The sequence below is a fragment of the Orbicella faveolata genome, unplaced genomic scaffold (assembly GCF_042242905.1).
Source record: "Orbicella faveolata isolate gen_17 unplaced genomic scaffold, um_ofav_v1 contig_12, whole genome shotgun sequence".
Classification (NCBI taxonomy): Eukaryota; Metazoa; Cnidaria; class Anthozoa; order Scleractinia; family Merulinidae; genus Orbicella; species Orbicella faveolata.
In genome coordinates this window covers 14,377,744-14,399,924 of record NW_028301539.1, presented here as the reverse complement: position 1 = coordinate 14,399,924, position 22,181 = coordinate 14,377,744, and the positions used below count along the sequence as shown (strand labels likewise).

The window sequence follows — 22,181 nt, the reverse complement described above, 5'->3', positions numbered from 1 at the left end:
TCACCTTGACACCTGCGATAGTAACAACCGGCCACAACAGGTGCATAAATTGATTTGCGTTCCCTTAGTGAGTCGGGTGCCTGAAAAAATTCAAGCCAAAATTTGGGCCAATGAGTATGTCGAGCTTGGTAGTCTATGTTATTCTATCCCGGGTGACCCAAAATACAATTTTACTGTCAAAACACCAGCCCTGTCAAACCAGCCAGTTGTTACTCTCGAGCCTGTCCAGAATACTAAGCGTATCACCACAATAGATCACTGGACCTCTGCCTTTCAAATATTTGTTGCAATATATACAGTTCGCTTTCCTGAGAGCGCCCCGGCTTTAGTGAAATATAGTGCAACGGTGCATGATTTAGCAGCTAAAAATGCCCACTGGAAATACTATGATGAAAATTTCCGGTATTTGAGGCAGAAGTTCATTTTTCCATGGGACGATACCCACTGGGAATTGTGGCTGCAGGCACACCACATGAACCGGAATTCATCACAGACTGCCATGTCAGGTAGCTCTAGTGCTAGGCCTTTTAAACAGCCCTTTTTTGAGAGGCTTCTGCTGGAAATTTCACCAAGGGGACAAGTGTTTTGGGTGTAATTTCAAACACAAATGGTTTAAATGCGGTGCCGCACATCCAGCATCTAAATGTCGTTCTTCAAAGCCCCCAGCTGCTACCTCACGCACAGTCCCAACCAAAACCTCTACCAACACCAATACGGGTAAATAAATTAAGTGTTTACTTAGCTAATTATCCTTTAACTTCGAAACAATATCTTATTAATGGATTTCTAAATGGTTTTTCACTTGATTATGTTGGACGTAGAGCAACTGCCACTTCCATTAATCTGTTGTCAGCACTTCAAAATCCCAACGCTGTAAATGAAAAGCTCAATAAGGAAATAAATTTAGGTCGTATAGTAGGGCCATTTAACACACGGCCTCTTCCGTCTTTGCGAATCTCGCCTTTAGGTCTGATTCCTAAGAAAACGCCTGGAGAATATCACTTAATTCATCACCTGTCTTTTCCATTTAGTAAATCTGTTAACTTTCACATTCCTAAAATCGTGTCTAGCGTTCATTACGCATCAATACACGATGCTGTCAGATTAATACGGCGAACAGGAAGGGGCTGCGAGCTAGCCAAAACAGACATAAAAAACACTTTTCGCTTAATCCCGGTTTCACCAACTGATTACGATCTGCTAGGAATGTTTTGGGAGAATCAATTCTATTATGATCGATGCCTCCCTATGGGGTGTGCAAGCTCCTGTAAGATTTTAGAAACATTCAGTTCAGCTTTAGAGTGGATTGCCTGACATAAATTAGGAATTCTGGGCATTTTGCATATCTTAGATGATTTCCTTATTATTGAGCCTGACCATTCGACTTGTTCCAATAGCCTCTCTAAATTTCTCAAGACTTGTGATGAGCTAGGAGTTCCAATGGCACCTGAAAAAACCGTAGGTCTGCATACTGTTTTATCTTTCGCGGGTATTGAGCTTGATACATATCAAATGGAAGCTCGTCTTCCACACGACAAGTTAGAGAAATGTAGGAACATGTTGCAAGACTTTTTAAAGCGTAGAAAGGTTTCTCTTCGAGAAATGCAATCTCTTATTGGTTTATTGAACTTCACCTGCTCAGTAGTTCTACCAGGTTGGACTTTTCTTAGACGTATGATTAACGTCACAGTGGGTGTACGTCGCCCAACCCACTAAAGTCATTTAAAACGTGACGTGAAAGGAGATCTAAGCATGTAGTTACAGTTTCTTAACCACTTTAATGGCAAATCATTCTTTTTAGATTTCATTTGGGTTTCCTCAGTAACGTTACATTTGTACACGGATTCTTCCGGAACTTTAGGTTATGGTGCCGTTTTCGGACATAAGTGGTTTAACGGCGAATGGCCCATCAAATGGAAATCTAAGAATATCATAGTACTTGAAATGTTTCCGATTGTACTTAGTGTCCGAATCTGGGTGGATAACTTAGCCAATAGATGTGTCATGTTTCATACTGACAATCAGGCGCTAGCGGAGGTTATAAATAAGAAAACAACAAAGGACAGGGAGCTCTTGGTTCTTGTCCGCGCCCTGGTTTTGTCCTGCTTGAGGCATAATATTCTATTCAGAGCAATCCACCTGCCCGGGATTTTAAATACGAAAGCTGACACCTTATCGCTGTTGCAGGTGGACAAATTCAAGTCCCTCGACCAGGATGCGGACCAAGAACCGACAATCGTGCCTCCCCATCTGTTACCAGAGAACTGGGAGATATAACTAAGAAACTTTTAGCTGCCAGTTTAAACAGCGCCTTGGCTAGAGTTTACAGACAGCCTTGGACTTTGTTCACTACTTGGGCTGCTCAATATCTAGGTACCTCGATTATTTCACTGCCAGTGCAACCAGCTGTTTTAGCTTTCTTTATATCACATTTGTTTTCTCTTCACTATGCTTCCTCATCAGTGACCACTTACGTTTCCGCTATTAGTTACATACATAAGTTAGTCGGGGTAGGCGACCCAACTGCAGCAACAATAATTGTTCAAATTCTTAAGGGTTATAGGAAATTAGCTCCAGTCAGAGATGTTCACTTACCAATCACTCTGCCAATCTTACACCAGCTAATACAATCGTTCACACATACAGCCACGTCATCTTATCAGAAATGCTTAATGTCAGGCAGGTGCTCTTTAGCGCTTTTTGCCTTTTTACGAATAGGAGAAATGACCACCACAACTGGACAACAGGTCAATCTTATAAATATAATGCAGTTAGATCGTCTAGTAGACAAGCATGGCCATGTCAAGGCCCTTCAGCTTTCTCTTTTTCAATATAAGCATAGCGACCCAAGTCAACCTTTTGTAATTTATATTTAACCTGAGATCAATTGTTGTCTGGTACAACTTATCTTAGATTATATCTTGCTAAGAGGACATACTCCAGGTCCCCTATATTGCTGGCCGGACGGGAGGCTGATTTCTAGATCATTCTTTATCACACAACTTAATAATGCCTTGCGGTTTAACAACCTAGATGCTTCTTTATACAAGTCACATAGTTTTTGTATTGGTGCGGCAAGCTGGGCACCCGCTAAAGGTTTTTCGGACTCTCAGATTCGTTTGTCAGGTCGCTGGAAATCAAACGCTTTCCTTAAATATATACAAATGCTTAGTCTCACCACTGACTTATCAACACCCTAGCTATGAATTAGTGCAATAGATAACACATGCAGGTGCTGTGTTGTCACATCCTTAATGTTTTCTGGCATTAAGCTTCGTTTATATTTATGATGTCTCAGAGTTTGCCAACAGTCTTCGGGTAGGGGTGGCTGCTTAACAGCGTCCTTCTGGCCTTTTTCGTGGCCCTCACCTTTACTAGAGCTTAAATTACTTTTAAATCGTTGGTATGACGACTTTATATACTTTATGAATGATTATTATGTTATGATGCAGTTAATTATTAGTTAGTAATTTATCAATTAAAAGCGGCCACGACACATGGCCAAATTATTATCCCAGCAGGTTGCTGTCATTACTTTAAGCGCTCTAGCAAACAGAGCTCGACTGTTGGCTTAAATCAGTCATGTAGTCAATATGATTGAAAACCATTCAATGGAAGGGGGCATAAAATACATTTGTTCGAAACGAATAGAACGAGAGATCAATACATACATGTACACGCAGTTGATCAAACTTTTTTTGGTACCTAAATGGAGCAGTTGTCTTTGATATAAGGTACATGTACATCTGCTTCTTGCGATCAATATGTTTTTTTTTTAATTCTATCCAGTGTATTTTTTTTATTTACTTACAACAGCCACAATTCTTACAATACAAATGCTACACACAGCACTACAATTACTTACAAATTTACGAGTTTACAGCAATGTGCATTACTTACTATACCACAACATCAAAATATTACAGAGCCGTTCAGGATGCAGGGGAATGACAAGATTGTTACTATCCCTATACCAGAGGAGTCTTTTCGTTAATTGAAATTTTATTTTAGATATTTTATTTTAGTAAATTGATATTTTTCAGATTGTACTTAAGAAAACACTTATTAAAAAATTCATGCATGTAAATGGCCTTACCATTGATTTTGTTTGAACATTATGCGATCACTAAGTTCATTAATTGTAAATGCTCCAGCAATTCTTGAGACACACAAGATGCATCTCAACAGAAAGGAGAAACAAGATGAGAGGTGGTACATGTAACTTACTCTTTTGAGTGTTATTGTACTGTATGGTGTACATGCAAAAGTTAGGAAAACAGGTGTTTATTTCTGGAGTGAATTGTTCACCTTTAATAATCACAAGATGCACAAATTTGACTTGTTAATCATAAAAGGTGATACTTTGTGAATATTAATCGTAAAATGCATCTCTTACTCTTAATAATCGTAAAATCCACAATAATTATTATTAATGAGCAGGTTTGGCAGCTTTTACAGTTAATAATCGTAAAATCCCAGATTAATAATCATAACTGATAGCAAATATACTTATTAATCATAGATGCCGATCTTCTGTCAAAAGGATGACTCAAACCAAATTTCAGTCAACTGGTCACCATTACAAAAAAAATCAAACTCAAAGAAGTACATCTCAAGGGGCTTAATTGCTCTGATGTAAATGTAATTCAGCCTAAGTTTTGACATGACAAACTTTTTATCCAGTTTCACAATTACATACAGATCAATATTTGAAAAGAAGGTTCAGTAAGGTGTAGATAACAAAGGATAGATATTAAATTTTAACATTGGTTCTACTTGTAATGATGTCCAATTATAGTAATAATACGTACGTGCATGTACATGAAGCCAGGAAACTTCCGTTACCAAAGTGGTTTACAGGGAGGCCCTGGAATGAAGGATCACACAATTTAGGATAGGATTATCAATTCTGATCGATCATAACAAACTAATTCATTTGTCATTTGTACTGAGAAAGCAGATTCCAGAATCAAATAAAAAATGGCTAAAAACCACCTCAATTTCTTACCATGAGAGGTAAACTTAATTGATTGAGATTACTTGTGATATTATTCTATTTTCCTTTTGGTCATTCACTAGAATGTCACTGCAGTCCTAGAGTCAGTATATTATATTGTGAAACAACATAAATACAGGAATTTATATAGAAATGAAACAAAAATATATTTAGTGGCTGGAAATACAGAAAAGAAATGTATAATTGAAACCCCTTATCTTGCACCTTTTGCATATTTCCAAAGCAACTTCCATGAGTGTCAGTTTCACTGTTTTCCTCTCTATAAGAATACCCAAATAGAGCACGGAAATGTTACCAAGGTGAAACTAATTCACTTGTACTTGGACAGTGAAACGCAATCTGGAATCAATTGGAAAATGGAAAAACCACTATTTCTTACCGTGAAAGATGAAGATACACCTATCCTTGATAACACAGTGGCCTTAAAAAGCAAGCAACCAAAGCTGTAAGATAGTAAGAAACCAGACAAAACAAACAAAATTTTCACACATCCAAAACCTGTGTAACACACAGATACAAAGGAAAATTCCTCCTCACAGTAACATAAACCCACAGGTGCATATTAAGCTTATCTAGGAATATCATGTGGATAAGTCTCAAAGAATATGAACAGGTTATATATAAACTGAAAAATTTATCACCATAATACGGTGATAAATTTCTCAGTTTTATAAATAAGCCTAAAGTAGGCTTTTACATTAAGCTGTTCATACGTTCATAAGGTATTTGTACCTATTCACAGACAGTAAAGTTTTGTTATATAATTCTGTCAGAAAATGGACCACTATTTTCTATTTAACAATTACATCAATGAGCTCGAGATTTCTGAGGTGATAGTTGATGAGGCCAATTAAGGTCAACTCAACTATCACCCTGCTCATAGAAATCAAGAACATATCTAATTGTTTAAATAGTACAAGTACATATTCTAACTAAAATTTCCTTCAATTAACCATTTCCAATCATTTATCAACTGGCGAAGCTGCACACTGTTGCACCATTTATGCAACCATATTGTTATGTACGAGGTGGCCTCAACTAAAAGCCTGATGGTTTCTAGAGGTCACCTCGCCTCACATTAAAATATTTATAAATACTGTATATTAAGTAGAAAGGCAAATAAACAGAATGAATGAGTGAATGAATACTTTGTATGAAACTTCACGTTTTATTTGTGAAAACTGTATTGTCATTTGAATTTTGTACTCAATTACACGTGCTCATCAATTTTTTTCAACAATTTTGAGTTTTGAAAGTCCAGAAAGCATGAATATCTGGACTCTGAAGTGAAATTACATGTACCCTTCTTTTTTTAAATGTTCCCCCGAAACTCCTAGGAAACAAGAAAAGATCTTATTTCAACCTACAACTACCGCACACTAATTAATGGCTGATAGTGTGCGATAGCTCAGCCAATAATGATAATGATGGTGACAATAATAATAATAATAATAATGATAATAACATTAATAATAATAATAATAATAGCAATATTTATATTGCAAAAATACAATGTGTAGTTCCAGAAAATATCCATACCTCCTCAACGGAAGGGATTTTTTCCTAAGACGCCTCCACCCCTCTGGATATTCTAATTAAGCTTCATACAATTTTGCAGAAACCCCAACCCACCCACCTCAGGAAATTCCAATCCCTTCGGTAGGGGGAGTATGGATATCTTCTGGAACTGCACAATGTTCAATTGTACAACAATACTAAAAATGGAATAAATGTATTATATAAAAAGATAAAAAAATAAATGCTACATAATGGTAAAAGTTTCACATGAAACAAGCTATGAATTAGTAGGCAGTGATAGAGATCAATTTTACTTTTGTACTGGATATTGGTGTTAGGATATATCTAGGTGAGTTTGAAAATATGAATCACAGAGCTTTTAGGGAAATGAATATAGGCTAACACCACTTATGATCTCTGTAGTATGACTCTAGGGTACTTGAAAATTGCATGAGTTGTGGTACATTGGTATAAATGCGATCTACTTGTGTATGGTAGTCAGTGGTATAATTTATGGTTAATTGTGTGTATCCTCTGTTTGTTATCAGTGATTTTTTGAGAGTCCTTTGGCCTGTTGTGTCTTGCATTAGATTAATATTGAAATCTCCACTTAGTATGGTGGGTATTGTGGTATCTGATACTACTTAGTTATGAAGATGAGTAAGGGCTCTGTGAAACTGTAACATTAGTTTTTGAACAGTAGACACCTACCACATCCATATTTGGAACTGGACTGCTTAGAACTGTTATTATATTCTTTTGCTATGCCACTGGAGAACCATATTCAATTGCTTTTCTGACAGTACAGATATTGTTTATTTGTAGTGGTTAACTAAACAACTATAAACATATATTGTTAAAATGATCAAAAAAATTCCATGAAAGCTCTATTCTGTTTTTAGCAGCCATTCACAACATCTAAGTCACAGTTGTGTTGCCAACCTTTAAATGATTGAGAACAATTCTTCAACACAAAATTAATGAACCACCCTAATTTTCCAAACTATACATGTACTTGCAAACTTGTTCATTCCCTGATGCATTTTCGAGAACTACAGTACACTTCTTCAAGCTAAGTTTGTGTGACAGTTGCGCACGTTTGTGATATGACACCAACTACGACAAGTCTCTAAGTCTTTTGATGTGAATGCAATATGAAAACAAAAGAACACACTCAAAACTTTTGGCAGTCCTCCAAACAATTGAGAAAAATGTTTCACCACAAAATAAGTGACAAACGCTAACTATCCAAACTACACTTACAACATTGTTTATTCTCCGACATGTTACTTCTATCTAGAGAACAATTTGCATGACTGTTGTGTGACATTACACCTGCTGAGCATGAACCCAAAAAGCAAACAAAAAATAAATTCAAAATTTTAGCCTGAAGGCAAAATTTTAAAGCTCACAATCGATTTGGGTTCTTGAAAATCTTCTCACTCACCAAACTATAGTTGTAAACTTGTTTATTCTCCAACGTGCTTCTTCTTACTAGAAAAGAGTTTTATGAGACTCATTAGCATTACTGTTAGGTCACTTTTTGATGACACCTTCTCAGAATCAACGCCCACCAATACCATAACTCAGCATAAACTCAATATGTAAACAAAAGAACATGCTTAAATTTTGGCTTGTACAAATCCTCCTTAAGCCTGAATTTTTCAGGTCTTATTTTTACAACTGCTTAAGCTATGTACAAAACTGCCATGATAATTGATGTCTTTACATCTTTCTCTGGAGGTCAAATTTAATATATTTCATATATTCACTTGCATACATAGATTTTGTTACACGTCCCCTTGTATAAAGAGGCAATTCTCGTATGTATATGCGTACCTGACCCTAACATTTTCTCAAGGCCAGAAAGGATGACTGTTGTGTGACTTTGATTTGACACCTACTCTGCACGAACCAAATATGCGAACAAAAGAAGAGGGTCCTCTATACTTTTTAAGTGAAGCATGACTGGGCTATTTATGTTCTCATGAATAGTGGTTTGAAATTTTTCTTTTTTTTTGATTCGAGTTAAAAGATGGCAAGATTTATTATGTCCACGTGAACAAATATTGTTTATTTAACCGTGTCCCATGAATGAAGAGTTGAAGTAAACCCAATTTGTGAACCATTTTGTTTTTGAGTGATGAATGTCCAACAATTTTACAGTTTTGAAAATGTATGAATTGTTTTGGAACAGCTGTGCTGGGGTTTTGACATTAAACGGACTTCACATGGATCAATGAAAGTCCTAAAATAGACCATTAATGGTTTCTAAACAAATAAGACATTAGTCATCTATTGTCGCTTATGCCCAGGACAACCCTAGAAATCAAATTTTGGTGTTAAAAGATGTTTTATCAGCCAGCAACCTTATGTGAATATGGTGCTTCAGAGACTTTGGTATCTCTGTTAAGGCAAATTTGGAGCTTATCCCAATTAGTCATGCCTTAGCGATAAGAAACCATTGCAAGGTTAATCCCCACCATTGTAATCATTGTTACTATTTATTCATCTGGGTGAGGAAAAGCACTAGTGCCTTGCCTAAGAACACAATGCAGTGCCTTGGCCAGGACCTGAACCTGGACTGATCAATCCAGTGTCTAGACAGGGCACTAACCATCAGGCTACTGCAACTCCAATCTCTATAACTCATAGGTACAGGTATTATTCCTTGCAAGTGTACTGAGTATACTGTCTAATGTACATCTGTTCGAAATTCTACTGAGGAATGCAGAAATGCACTAAAGGAACATGAATATATACCAATCAGGCCCTCTTCTTCTGGAAAGGACTAGCAGCAAAGACCAGTAAAGGGTTGCGTGAATTAGGAGTCAAAACTGAAATGTGACTCCTTTGGAAGTTGTGCAACTAAAAGTTCAACTCGAACTTAACTTGGCAGTGTGGAATTAAGACAACCATCTATGTCTTTGCAAAACAAGGAGAGGTCTGACAGACCTGTTTTGTGATTTAGATGAATACTTTATTTTAGTTTAAATTATCATATTTAGTGTTATTTTCATGGCTGTAATGCGATATAGAGCTTTGTATATACTCACTATATAAGTAAAGTTACTGTATTGTATTGTAATACTCAATTGAAGAGCCAAACTAGGAGGAAAAAAAAAAGCTTTATAAACAGGTAGGAAGAAGTTGAAATATTAATTCTTGAATTTGTTTTTTTATTTTTATTTAACACGGAATCGTCTCCAATTTCGCATGAGTGTGAACTAATGTTGGATATTATTCGTGACACGTGAAAAAGCCAAATATTTTTACGCGACTGAGTTTCACAAAGGGGTATAGGAGACCCTCAAAGAACAAACTCGAAATTTTAGTCTGTGAGCAAAATTATAAAGCTCACATTGAATTTGAGAGCATGAAAATCTTCTTGCTCGCCCAAAACTATAGTTGCAGACTTGTTTATGTTCTAACCCATTTCATATAACTGAAGAGGGATTCTATGAGCTAAATTTGCATAACTATTGTGTGACTTTGTGATATGACACCTCCTTGGCATGACAATATTTAGTTAGTGCATACACAACAACTAGTTAAAAAAAAAATTCAGTGTTAAAAATGCACCTTAGGAAACTCACAACCCATTGCCCAAAGTCTGCTAAAATTAAGTAAAGCAGATGCAATTTTTTGAATGAAATTCTTGTCTTTTGTTTAGCCCGAAAGGTGAAAGGGAAAATAACTGCGCACTCCATATATATTGCTCTACATAGTATTCTTCGTTCAATAAACTCTAGAAAAGCGTTGCGCTCTTGACAAAAAGTCTGTTTTTGTTATTGTACAGCAACCAACATTGCCACCCTATTTATTGCACATACTGTACAGACATAGTTGAGGTAGATACGAGTTCCAGGGGTGGGGAATTGTTGGGTCTCTGTGCAGACTGGATGGCGGTGGATGGCGGATGAAAAATGCACATGATAAAATGCGGATGACAAAATGCAGATGGAAAAATGCGGATGACAAAATGCGGATGGAAAATTGTGATTGACAATATGCGGATGATAAAATCCTTATAATGTTGTTACAATATGCATTAGCACGTGCCTCTAGGGACCTGTTCCCACCGTGCTTTAGTTTATTTAGTACTCTGTTATAGCTTGAAGTTCAGTTGTAATCGTGTTGAGTTCGAGCAAAGTGTATTTCATTTTACTCCGTTTGTGTCCTTCATAATATTACACGGTGTCAGCGAGCAGAAAATTGGTCTAGTTTCTCTTGGTCGTCGACGAATTAAACTGTCAGCGACATGAGCGATGAGGAAGGCCATAGTGGAACCGGTGGAAGCTCTTCTACAGTTGCTCAACCTTCAACGAACCAGTCACCAATGTTTCATCAAATTTCACCGCCTCAACCTCTTGCTTTGCAGCCCAGCAGAGGAGTAGCCAAGAATTGGAAGCTTTGGAAGGAAAAGTACAACAACTATTTTGTTATTTCTAGGCTAGATCAAGAAAGCCCTCAATATCAGCTTGCTATGTTCAATCACACAATCAGCAATGAAGCTTTGAAAGTTATCAAAACATTTAGCTACACCGAGGGCAAGGATTCAAATAATTGGCGAGTGGTAATGGCTAAAATGGAGAAACACTGCATCGGAGAAGTCAATGAGATCTACAAGCGATACTGTTTTAATAAGCGGGATAAGCTTTCAACCGAGTTGGTCGATTGTTTCGTTGCTGAGCTGAAAACGTTGGCTAAGACATGCAACTTTTGTGACTGCTTGCACGATAGTCTTATCCGTGATCGCATTGTGCTTGGTATTAAAGATGAGCAGACCACCAAGAACCTACTGAGAATTTGAGATCTCACTTTGAATCGGTGTATCGATATCTGCCGCAGCGAAGAAGTTATGGCGCTGCACATGAAGTCGCTATCGGAACCAGTGGACAACATAAACCAGGTCAGTCTAAGAAAAAGAAGCCTCAAGTTCCGACTCTGGATGGACAGTCGGGAAAGAAAATTTCGTGCAAGTTTTGTGGCTATGAACATACTCCTGAGAGAAAGAAGTGTCCTGCGTGGGGCAAAGTGTGTAAGCAGTGCAACAAAAAGAATCATTTTGCGAAAGGGTGCAAAGATGCCGCGGTTAACGCCTTTGAGAGCGACGAAGACTTGGAAGAGATCAGTGTTGTAAGAGTTCAAGCTATGAAGGATAAAGCTGTGTTTGCTCAGATGCTGGTTCAGCAGAAACCCGTGAGATTTCAAATTGACGGTGGAGCCAGTGCCAACATTGTGCCATGTAAACATGTGAAACGTGTGGATCTCGAGCCTTGTTCCCAGTCCCTCATTATGTGGAATGGCACCAGGGTCAAGCCTGTTGGGACATGTGCTCTGCCCATTGTTAATCCCCGAACTAATACAAGGTATAAAGTGAGATTCTTTTATCGTTTTTTAATATTGTATTTTCAACGCATATTTTTTAAGATATTAATAGTATGATAATTTTGTATTTTTTAATATATAGTTTTTAAATCTTTTTTTAACATGTATGTCAAATACTTTTATCATGAGCCCCTAGCTCGGGAGACTTGGGCAACCACTCCCCGTGTTCTTGACGTAAAATAAATTACCTTACCTTACCTCTTAGTCATCAAGGAGAATCTAACTCTACTCCTGGGTTTAAACGCTACCGAGAAGATGGGTCTGTTGACCATACACAAGGAGAACTTTGTTAGCGTTGTGGAGAATTTAGAAAACGATCTTACTAACAAATACCCAGATGTATTTGATGATGGCCTTGGCAAGCTACCCGGAAAGGTTCATCTGCAAGTTGATCCAGTTTGTCAACCAGTGGTTCTCCCAGCCAGGAAAGTACCTGTATCTGTAAAGGAAAAATTCAAGGCAGAACTCAAAAGGTTGCAGGATCTGAAAGTTATTGCTCCTGTGTTTACAAAGGTTGATCTCGCATCCACTTTCTGGCAATTGGAGCTGGATGATGAGTCTAGTCCGTTGACAACTTTTGCAACTCCCCATGGGAGATACGGCTGGCTTCATTTACCGCATGGGCTGTGTGTCTCGAGCAAGATATTTCAAAAGCATTTGAATCAAGAGTTGTTAGGCCTGCCTGGTGTGAAGTGTATTGCGGATGACGTACTAATCTATGGAAGAGATGATGCTGACCACGATAGTTCCCTGGAGGATTTAATGAAAAGGTGGCAGCAGAGGGGCATAAAGCTCAACCACGCGAAATTGGAATACAAGTGTAAGGAAGTCCCTTTTCATGGACATGTTCTGACATCAGAGGGCCTGAAGCCAGATCCACAGAAAGTCAAGGCAATTACAGAAATGCCGCGACCAGAAAAGCCTGAAGATGTGTCATGTTTGAATGGTATGGTAAATTACCTCAGTCGTTTCCTGCCAAACCTGTATGACGTAATGAAGCCACTACCCGACCTTACCCATAAAGATGTTGAATGGTGTTGGTCCACACGCAAGAACGTGCTTGGAGTGAAGTGAAGAGCCTTATCGCATCTGCTCCTGTGCTAGCCTACTGCAAGCCTGGGGAGCCATTAGCAGTGCAATGTGACATCAGTCAAGCTGGTCTTGGTGCAGCCCTGATGCAAGGCGGTCACCCCATTGCTTATGGAAGCTGTGCACTAACAGAGACTGAGACCCATTATGCTCATATGGAAAAAGAAATGCTTGCGATTGTTTTCGCCGTGGAGAAGTTTAACAACTACACGTGTGGCAATAAGACTATTGTTTTTAGTGACCACAAGCCGCTAGAATCAATTTTCAAGAAGCCCTTGCACCGTGCCCCAAGCGTTCGCAAGGCATGATAATTCGTCTTCAGAAGTATGACCTAGAGGTGAGGTACGAGAAGGGAAGCAAGATGTTTCTGGCCGATACCCTCTTGAGAGCATTTCGCCCTGCCAGTGAGCAAGACGAGAATGAGTTCGAGACAATCAACATGATGAAGTATTTGCCTGTATCGGAAGAAAGGCTTGTGCAGATTCAGCGAGATACTGAAGCAGATGACTCTCTTCAAGTGCTGAAAGCCGTGATTCAGAAGGGCTGGCCAGAGTATAAGAGTAACATGCCTAGTGTCATTTCTCCTTACTTCAACATGCGTGATGAGATGTCGATCCAGGACGGTCTCATCTTTAAGGGAGAACGCATCTTGGTTCCACAAGCATCAAGGAGCGAGCTGTTAAGACAAATTCACAACTCACATCTTGGGGTTAATGGCTGTCTAAACAAAGTCCGTGAGTGTCTCTGTTGGCCCGGGATGACAGCTGACATTAAGAACTATGTGTCAACCTGTGAGGCATGTCGAGAGTTTGAGCGGGGTCAAGTCAAGGAAACAATGATGTCCCCTGAGACACCAAATCGACCCTGGCAACGAGTGGCTGCAGATTTGTTTGAGCTTGAAGGAAAAACCTACTAAGTCACCTCAGATTATTACAGCGATTTCTTTGAACTGGACCATTTAAGATTTCCTTCATCGGTGTGTGTCATCAGGAAGTTAAAGGTCCACTTTGCACACCATAGTATTCCCAAGCAGCTGGTGACAGATAACTTACTTACTTACTTGGGCCCTTTTACTCCTCCCGGAGCATAGGCCACCAATAACAACTCTCCAGTCTCCCCTGTCCTGAGCTATCCTTTCAAGATGTTTCCATGTGTGTCCAGTCCTTTTAATGTCCTTTTCAAACTCCCACCGCCAGGTGTTCCGTGGTCTTCCCTGACTCAAACATTGTTCTGATGTTCCAAGTTCCTATGTTTAAGGTTTTCCTGGTCGACAGAAGGGTAGTCAGCATTGCAGGTTCCTTTCAGTTTTCCCTGCAACTCGTCATGCACCTTCGCGAGGAAAGCCCTTCTTCTCCCAGAACTTGTGGAGTTTGTCAATTCATCATTGGTGTTTCTGTAGCAGCATAGCTTTTACGGGGTAGAGGTGCTAACCCTATGCCCAACCTTCGTCCTTTCTCAGCCGGGCTTAGGACCGCCCATGGTGGAGCAAGTTAAAGGCCCACTTTGCACACCATAGTATTCCCAAGCAGCTGGTGACAGATAACAGTTCACAATTTTCGTCATACGATTTCCTGAAATTCGCGAAAGACTGGGACTTTGAACATCTGACCAGCAGTCCACACCACAGCCAAGGAAATGGTAAAGCAGAGAGTGCAGTGAAGGAAGCAAAGAAAATTCTCAGAAAGTGCAAGTCCAGTGGATCTAATGCTTTTCTAGCCTTACTCAATCATCGTAACACCCCATCTGCCGGTATCCAAATTAGTCCAGCACAGCGCCTCTTCAACAGAAGGGCTAGAAGTCAACTACCAATGACAGCTAACCTGCTTGCACCACAGGCAGTTCCAGACAATGAGCGGTGCCAAGTCAAGCTTGAACAGCGCAAACAGCAACAAGCTCAGTATTACAACAGAGAGGCTATTGATCTGGATCCGTTAAAGAGAGGAGATACTGTGAGACTGAAACTGCTCCTTTTGGGCAAGTGCGAATGGCAGAAAGGAATTGTACGAAAGCGACTGGACAAGAGATTGTACAAGGTCGAGACGCCTTACAATGTTGTGCGTCGCAACCGTGTTCACCTACATTTGACAAATGAGCCATCACCGCCATTAACAGATGAGATACCTAATAAGATATCTACTGAGGTACCAGAGGTGCCTGCTCCCTCTTTTGCACAGTCATACGAGTTGCAGACAAGTTCTTCTGGAGAAGTTAGTCTACCTACGTCGAGTCAAGGAAGTTCGTCTCTGAGTGGCTTGGAAGTTCCTTCAGCTGCAGTGATGTCACCACCCAAGCTGGTGCTTAGACGATCAGTGCGTCAGTGACGTCCACCAAAACACTTAAATGACTTTGTTTTGACATGAAGCCATGAACACTAAGAACACTTAAAACACTAAGACCTTTAGAGCGTTATCACAGAGCTCAGTTACTTTCTTTATCAATTCATGCTTATTCGTATTGTGTATTTATAAGCTAGTTTTCTTTTCCTTATCTATAAAAGGGAGGGTGTTATAATATGCTTTAGCACGTGCTTCTAGGGACCTGTTCCCGCTGTGCTTTAGTTTATTTAGTATTCTGTAATAGCTTGAAGTTCAGTTGTAATCGTGTCGAGTTAGAGTAAAGTGTATTTTGTTTTACTCCGTTTGTGTCCTTTATAATATTACAAATGTTTTCTTATAGTTTTAGTTGTAAATAAACTAGGCTATATAAAGAATTTAGGTCAGGAGAAGTCCAATATTTTTTTATTCAATCACAAAATGAAAAGCCTTGATCAAATAATAAGACTAGACTTTTCTTTATCATCAGACTCCATTCTTCTCTCACTACTGCATCAAAGGACTTTCACTGACTACTCTTAGGAAAATTTCCACTTCAGAAAACAGACCTTGTCAAATTAAATGTCACTACAGTAACCAATCGCGTCCCACTGTACCCTAGTTGAAAAGTTTGCAAAGCACATGGAGCGTTTGCATATGCAAAAGACTCTACAACATGACCTCAAAGACCGCCTCAAAGACCGGTGAAAGTTACCTGTGCTTGGTCAATCAAACTTATATCAAACTGGTACAGAGCGCATTTTAAAGAGTGTTTGTCCAGGTTTTTCTCCTTATTTTGCTCTGATACAGATTTCATGCAGTTAAAATAGTCAAAGAAATTGAATTCTACCTAATATAGAAGCCCTAAAAATAGCACTGCGCTTTCTTTCCGGTGAACTCCGCTATATCAGAGATGGCATGCGTCAATAAAATGACAAAAAAAAATGATGCCAAAAATATTTCAGGATTGAATGAAGGTTTTACAAGTAATCATAAACCATACCATAACTCCTTCTGTAGACAATAGTTTATTCTTCTCTTTGACCTTTTAGCCCACCAAAAAGGGCATCAATCTCACAGATATTTTCACTGCCAGCCATCAGAGGAAACAAGAGTTTTCTTAATGTGATGATAGAATTCCGTTGACAGATATTCCACTTCTCCCTACCTAAAAATATTGAAAATCAACTGCCGCCAAGAAAACAATCAACATCGCAGTTAATTTCCCCTCATCAGGCTTTTATCATCCCCACATTGTCATTTAGAATTTTTCCATCCACATTTTTACACCTGCATTTTTCTATCCATATTTTTCCATCCACATTTTTCCATCCACATTTTGTCATCTGCATTTTTCAATTCACTATCCGCCATCTGCCGCTGCCATCCGCCACCACCATTTGCCGCCATCCGGTCCACATTTTACAGAGACCTGCTGGGAATTGTCTCCTTTTTTGTGCCTGGGGGCAGGGAATAGGCCGTGCACCGATTAAGAAAAAAATGCCACATCCCCGGGGGTATGCCTGGGGGGAGATGATAACAGGTGGAATTGAACCATGCATATTCAAAATGACTTGTGGATAGCTAACTAGTTTTCAACCCACAGAGATCAAAGCTTTCACTGTCAAAATAATCCTTGTTTCTTAGAAATAAGGTTAATGAAATAAAATTGATCCTTAGGCTCAAGACAAGAGTTGTTATCCATGGAATTAGCCAGAGTTGCCTTACCAAGTTTTCCTTCTGTACTCCAGAATCTTTTTTTGGCTGTAGAGTTTTGTTTGAGAATAAGTAATCAACATTCGCAAGATCTTTCTCTAATCGTGATCCTAAACCTTAAGAACGTCGACATTAGTTTTATGGACAAACGTGATCCTAAACCTTAAGAACGTCGACATTAGTTTTATGGACAAACGTGCTCATACCTTTTCAGATTCCGTAACCAGACGCCGGATTAACGATTAAGGATAAAGTTCAGGCTTCAGATATAACCATTTTCGTCCCCATAGCCCTTTTCGCTTCTCTTAGCCGGCGGGGCCTTGGCACAGAATCGAAGGGCGACAGAAAGTCCCAGATTCTACGACTTCCGGTCATCATGTATGCAGTCGTGAGCAGTCGTGATGTTTCTATATAGTGTATTGGATTGACAATGGCGGCCGTCGAGGCTGGATTCGAGGCCTCGAATGGTATCAATTTGGAGAATGCTTCCGTCAGTGTAGAAGAGAAAGAGGTGATAAGGAACATTGTTGTTTTAGAGAAAGACACTATTTTCGTACCTCCTTTGGCAACGGTCATTGATTTTTCAGTTAATGCCCTTTGTTTTTGATTCCTGGCATGGATCAACTGTATCGTTAAATTTATTTTGGTTGTTTCGCCTTTAAATGCGAGATCAGACCGTGAAGCAAAACGATTTGCAGGTCAGCTTTCTAATTGTTCGGAATGAGTCATTGAGCGAGGTTAAGTTAAAGATATCAAGATATCAAGCAATCGAAGTATCCAATAATTTATGGCCACCCGGAGGCATATTTGTTGGAAAATTATAAACAATTATTGGATGAGGTGTTTGTGATATCCAGAGTAATCAAGGTCGAGGTAAGTGTTATCAGCTGAAGCCGAAGGCTGAGGCTGATAACACTTTAATTTGGGAGACCTTGATTATTTCGGATATCACAAAAACGGAATCTCATAATTGTTTTATTTTACAATGACTGTCTGATTTCTCGTGCGTTGATTGGCTCATTTTTATCATCAATAAGAGTACAGATGGATAAATTTTAATTTACGCAAGCTTTCAAGTTCAATTTTCAGCTGTCAAACTGTCAACTTTTTAACCAATGAGATGTTATGGACTTTTTTAAGTAGCCAATCAAAAAGCGAGAAAACCTATTGACAATGTTCGCGTCATTTTGAATAAAATTCACTTATCTTTGTTTACGGCAAGTTTACGCATCTTTTCCCCTCAATTATTCCCGGCATTTGACCATTTTGGGGTATTGTTATTGTGATAACAAATTGAGATGTTAAGATGCAATGTATCATCATAAGAGGACAGACGCATAAAAAACTAATGTCAATTTGTTAATTATGCATTGTTTTAAAGAAAATAACTCTTGGAAATCATGCATTGCATGCACAACCTACAGATTATTCAGTAATCTGCTAGCAGATTGGTGAATAATCTGTAGGTTGCACTGTTTCCCAGAATTAACTGTAGGCTTTTTAGCCAATGAGAAGACAGATGGTGACTACAATGTATAGTAAAGGAAGTTATGGGATTGTAAAGATGTGAGACACAATATGAGAGCTGTGGTGATTGATGAAGCATATCTCGTAGGATGGCAAGTATTTAATATCTGTCTTGAACTATTCCCATTTACTACAGTATAATATAAGGCTTTGTAAGTGAATGAATTTTGCTCAGCAGATATGCTTTGGGGCCAAAGAATGCGACAAATAAAATGTACCTTTTTTTGAAATACTCAACATGTCTTCTTGTAGATGGCTTTTTGTGTACAAGAAATGTAACTTAGCTTCTTTATTTAGTCTTGCCCCACCTTCTCTAATTGAGGGTGGAATTTTATTATTACAGTGAATGGTGGTATTGTTTGTGTGATCATCATTTCCATATTTGCAAAGGTGCCTGTAGTTGCACTAACTGCAACAGTAGCTGAGCAAATAAAAATTGTTATACATCAAGTTCCCTTTGAATGGTGGATCCAGAAATCATTGCAGTGAACCCCAATAGGCAGAACATTTTCTACACATGTTCAACATGACCACACACTGGTGATGACAAAATCAAAGGGCTGCTTCTTCTGTACATAGCAAAACTACAAGTTATGAGAGAGACGATGCCTCCTACAGTCATTTACTCCAATTTACATACTGTCATTGTGGACATTGTATATTGACAATATAGTTGGAAAATTTGAACTTGAAACAGTCTCCCTTGGTTAATGATTTTCTTAACTTGGTCTGTCTGCTTCAAAATGTATTACTACTACAGTAAGGAGAAATTTATAGGTTGACCACTTGTTCTTGAAAGGTGAAAATTTCATTGCTTAGCCCCTGTTTTGTAAGTGATGGACACACTGTATATTTTCTAATCCATTGTTAACTTTTAAACTTTATTCATAAGACTATTATTGTTTATGTTTCCTCAGTTACTATTTTTTTAAGTACCCATGAAATGAAAAAATCAAGTCATCTATTAGTAAAACTCAAATTGCTCCAAATTTGTTATATGAGGCTTGAAGAAACGGATATATTTTTCTACCCTCAATGTTGGTAAAAAGGTCTCTTCATTTTGGGGGATTGATTGCGAGTCTCTCACTGATTAGTTGTAAGGCGGTAAACACAAACAGAATATCTTAATGTCTGTTTTCAGTTGCACATATATCAGAGTTGACAATTTTTTGTGTATAGTTTTATGCACTGACAGATTTGTTTTGAAATTGATGCGTTGCTGAGACCTGGTTTTTAAAACCTTAATTTTGCCTAAATCATTTAATTGTACCTGACTGCAAAAGGAACACTTCCTAACTTTTTGCATCAGTACATAGCTGAAACATCATTCACTCATCATCATCATCATCATCATCATCATCATCAGTTCCACTTCCCCGTTTGGAGATTGGGGCCAGCAAAGAAAAGTGGAAATCACTTATTGGCCTTCCCACAGTTCCTTCCATTGATGGCAAAGCAAAAAAATTTGCTAACAATTATTCGCCAGGAAACAAAACCATTTACACTCCACTTTCCTTCAAGCACAATTCAGTAATAAATTTTAGACATATTTTCTGAAACACCAACCCTAAGCCCACATTTATAAATGGTTCCAACTTTTTAAAATTGTGGAAGACGCTGTAGTGCAGTTGTGTTATTCTTGGGAACAATAGGTCTAAACTGAGGGGGATTTCTGTTGTGATGTTGATCGCCCTCAACGAAAAGACACATCCCACCACTTTCAACACTTTCGTAGTTCACTCTTTTTCACCTCACCATAGAGTGCTGACTCCACGAAGGTGATTCTCCAACCTGTTGCAAGCCACAGACTCTTTGCACACAAGACCCTACGATCGACAATTCCTGCAAAGAAAGTGATACCAGCAACAAAGAATAGAATTCTTTAATATTGTTTACCTTTCTGTACATGGTTCCCACAGTTTTGTTGGTAAGCCATCACCAAACTTAATTTCTTACCCTGTCAAAAACTCAAGCACTTTTAAAATTTCTGGGTCTTTGCTGCTTTTTTGCCAAAAATATCAACCAGGCTTTCCAAAACAACCCGTCTTGTTCCAACAGCGACGATAATTATTGTTGAGCCATTGGTTAAACAATATGGAGAATTGGGAGACTTTTTACCCATGTCCTGCATTTTAAACACCGCCGGTCACAGCTGTTTCATATTTCTGTGCCAGCAATCTGCGCAAACATTCTGACTTCCATTCAAGATTTCTTTGTTTTCAAACAGCCAATCAAAAAATTCAAATTAATTTGAAAATCCCATGTCTCCAGAGCCCTTCGATTCCCATACCAAGGCCCCACCGGCTAAGAGAAGCAACTAGTGAGACAATCTCAGATAGTGCAGAGTGTAATGCATAGCTCTGACACAGTACTCATGACACAGTTCCTATATAACCCCTACCATTCACTCCTGGTTTGTACTGACCTTGCTAGTCAGCTAGGGATTTTGATGAGACATAATCTTAGCAGTGTGTATGTTTGATGTGTGTATTTTCATTCACGGTCCAAGAAAAACTTACAATTAATTACCATTTGTCAAGACAGCTCTCGAATTTTACTGTAGTGTTTTACGTTGATTTTTGCTCATTTTAAATTAACTAATACATTTACGTTGCGAACGTGACAATTTTACTCTTCACGAAAACGTTTGTAACTTGATACTTTTGTTTTCCTCGCAAAGGTATGTAACCTAAAACTCTTGTTTTTTCGAAGATGCATGGAAGATGTGCTAGTACTTCTTTTCACAGCTGGAGATAAATGGAAGAAAGTTGAATGTCAGATGAAGAAATGGAAGAGGAACGATTTGCTTTTATTTAAAACAAATTTTCTTTTGACCGATAAACAGGAACTAATCTAATTATCAAATTGTCACGGAACAGCACATTCTGTTGCCACCTTTGGTATTAACAATAAAACCACTTAAATTTAAAATACACACTGATGTTGATTAATACAACTGAGGAGCGTTTCAACGAGAGGTATTGAAAGTAAACAACGCTACTTGACTGAGATTACATCCTTCATCGGTGAATGATTCCCCTCAAAGACTGATAAAATTTATGGTTTCAGTAGGTGCCACAGAGTCTGCAGAAATATTTGAGCAGTTTCCTGGGTTTTTTGTTCAATTTGACAAGTTTCATGCCACTTACTTGGGAGAGTTTCGGCTACAGGTATGAACATTTTGGTCTCTTTGATGGAGACAATAATTAAAGAATGAAATAAACGCACTAGTGTAGTTTGGAAACAATAGATGATATTTCTTGAACCAAGTTAGGCGTAATTCCAAAAGACACGCAGTCACAGTAACATCCTTGTATCGTGCTAACAATGCTAGAACGCACGCGTATGACTTATTAGGGTTCTACCACAAGGAAAAGCGCTCAAAGTTAGTGTAGATAGATAGATAGATAGATAGATAGATAGATAGATAGATAGATAGATCTATAGATAGAAAGTGTGTAATCTTGTATGAAATGTATCTTGCACCTGATATATGTAGTTGGCACTAACGCCTATTAATCAGCGCATGCGTTTAGAGCAAATGTTGGTTTTGTTCTAAAGAGAAAAGTACCACAAGGAGAGCAAGGGGCTTTCTGAAACAAATATAGAGC

The 22,181-nt window shown here is 38.5% G+C and overlaps 1 protein-coding gene and 1 pseudogene across 17 annotated transcripts in view; one reads left to right on the top strand and one right to left on the bottom strand.

Annotated features, from left to right (window-relative positions):
• Window positions 1-17,409, bottom strand: part of LOC110063376 (pleckstrin homology domain-containing family M member 2-like) — a 147,194-nt gene extending 129,785 nt beyond the window's left edge. For 2 of the 17 annotated variants that reach the window (XM_089283795.1, XM_089283794.1), the window contains exons 1-4: window positions 17,056-17,407; window positions 7,983-8,029; window positions 5,397-5,460; window positions 4,812-4,867 (exon numbers count right to left, since the gene is read on the bottom strand). The gene's annotated coding sequence lies outside the window, so the exon portion shown is untranslated. Of the gene's footprint in view, window positions 1-4,811; window positions 4,868-5,221; window positions 5,277-5,396; window positions 5,461-7,982; window positions 8,030-17,055 lie in introns of all 17 variants that reach the window. The other 15 variants (XM_089283785.1, XM_089283789.1, XM_089283782.1 and 12 more) reach the window with 15 other exon arrangements.
• On the top strand, window positions 1,780-3,200 carry LOC149116792 (uncharacterized; annotated as a pseudogene).
• Window positions 17,410-22,181: the final 4,772 nt, after the last annotated feature.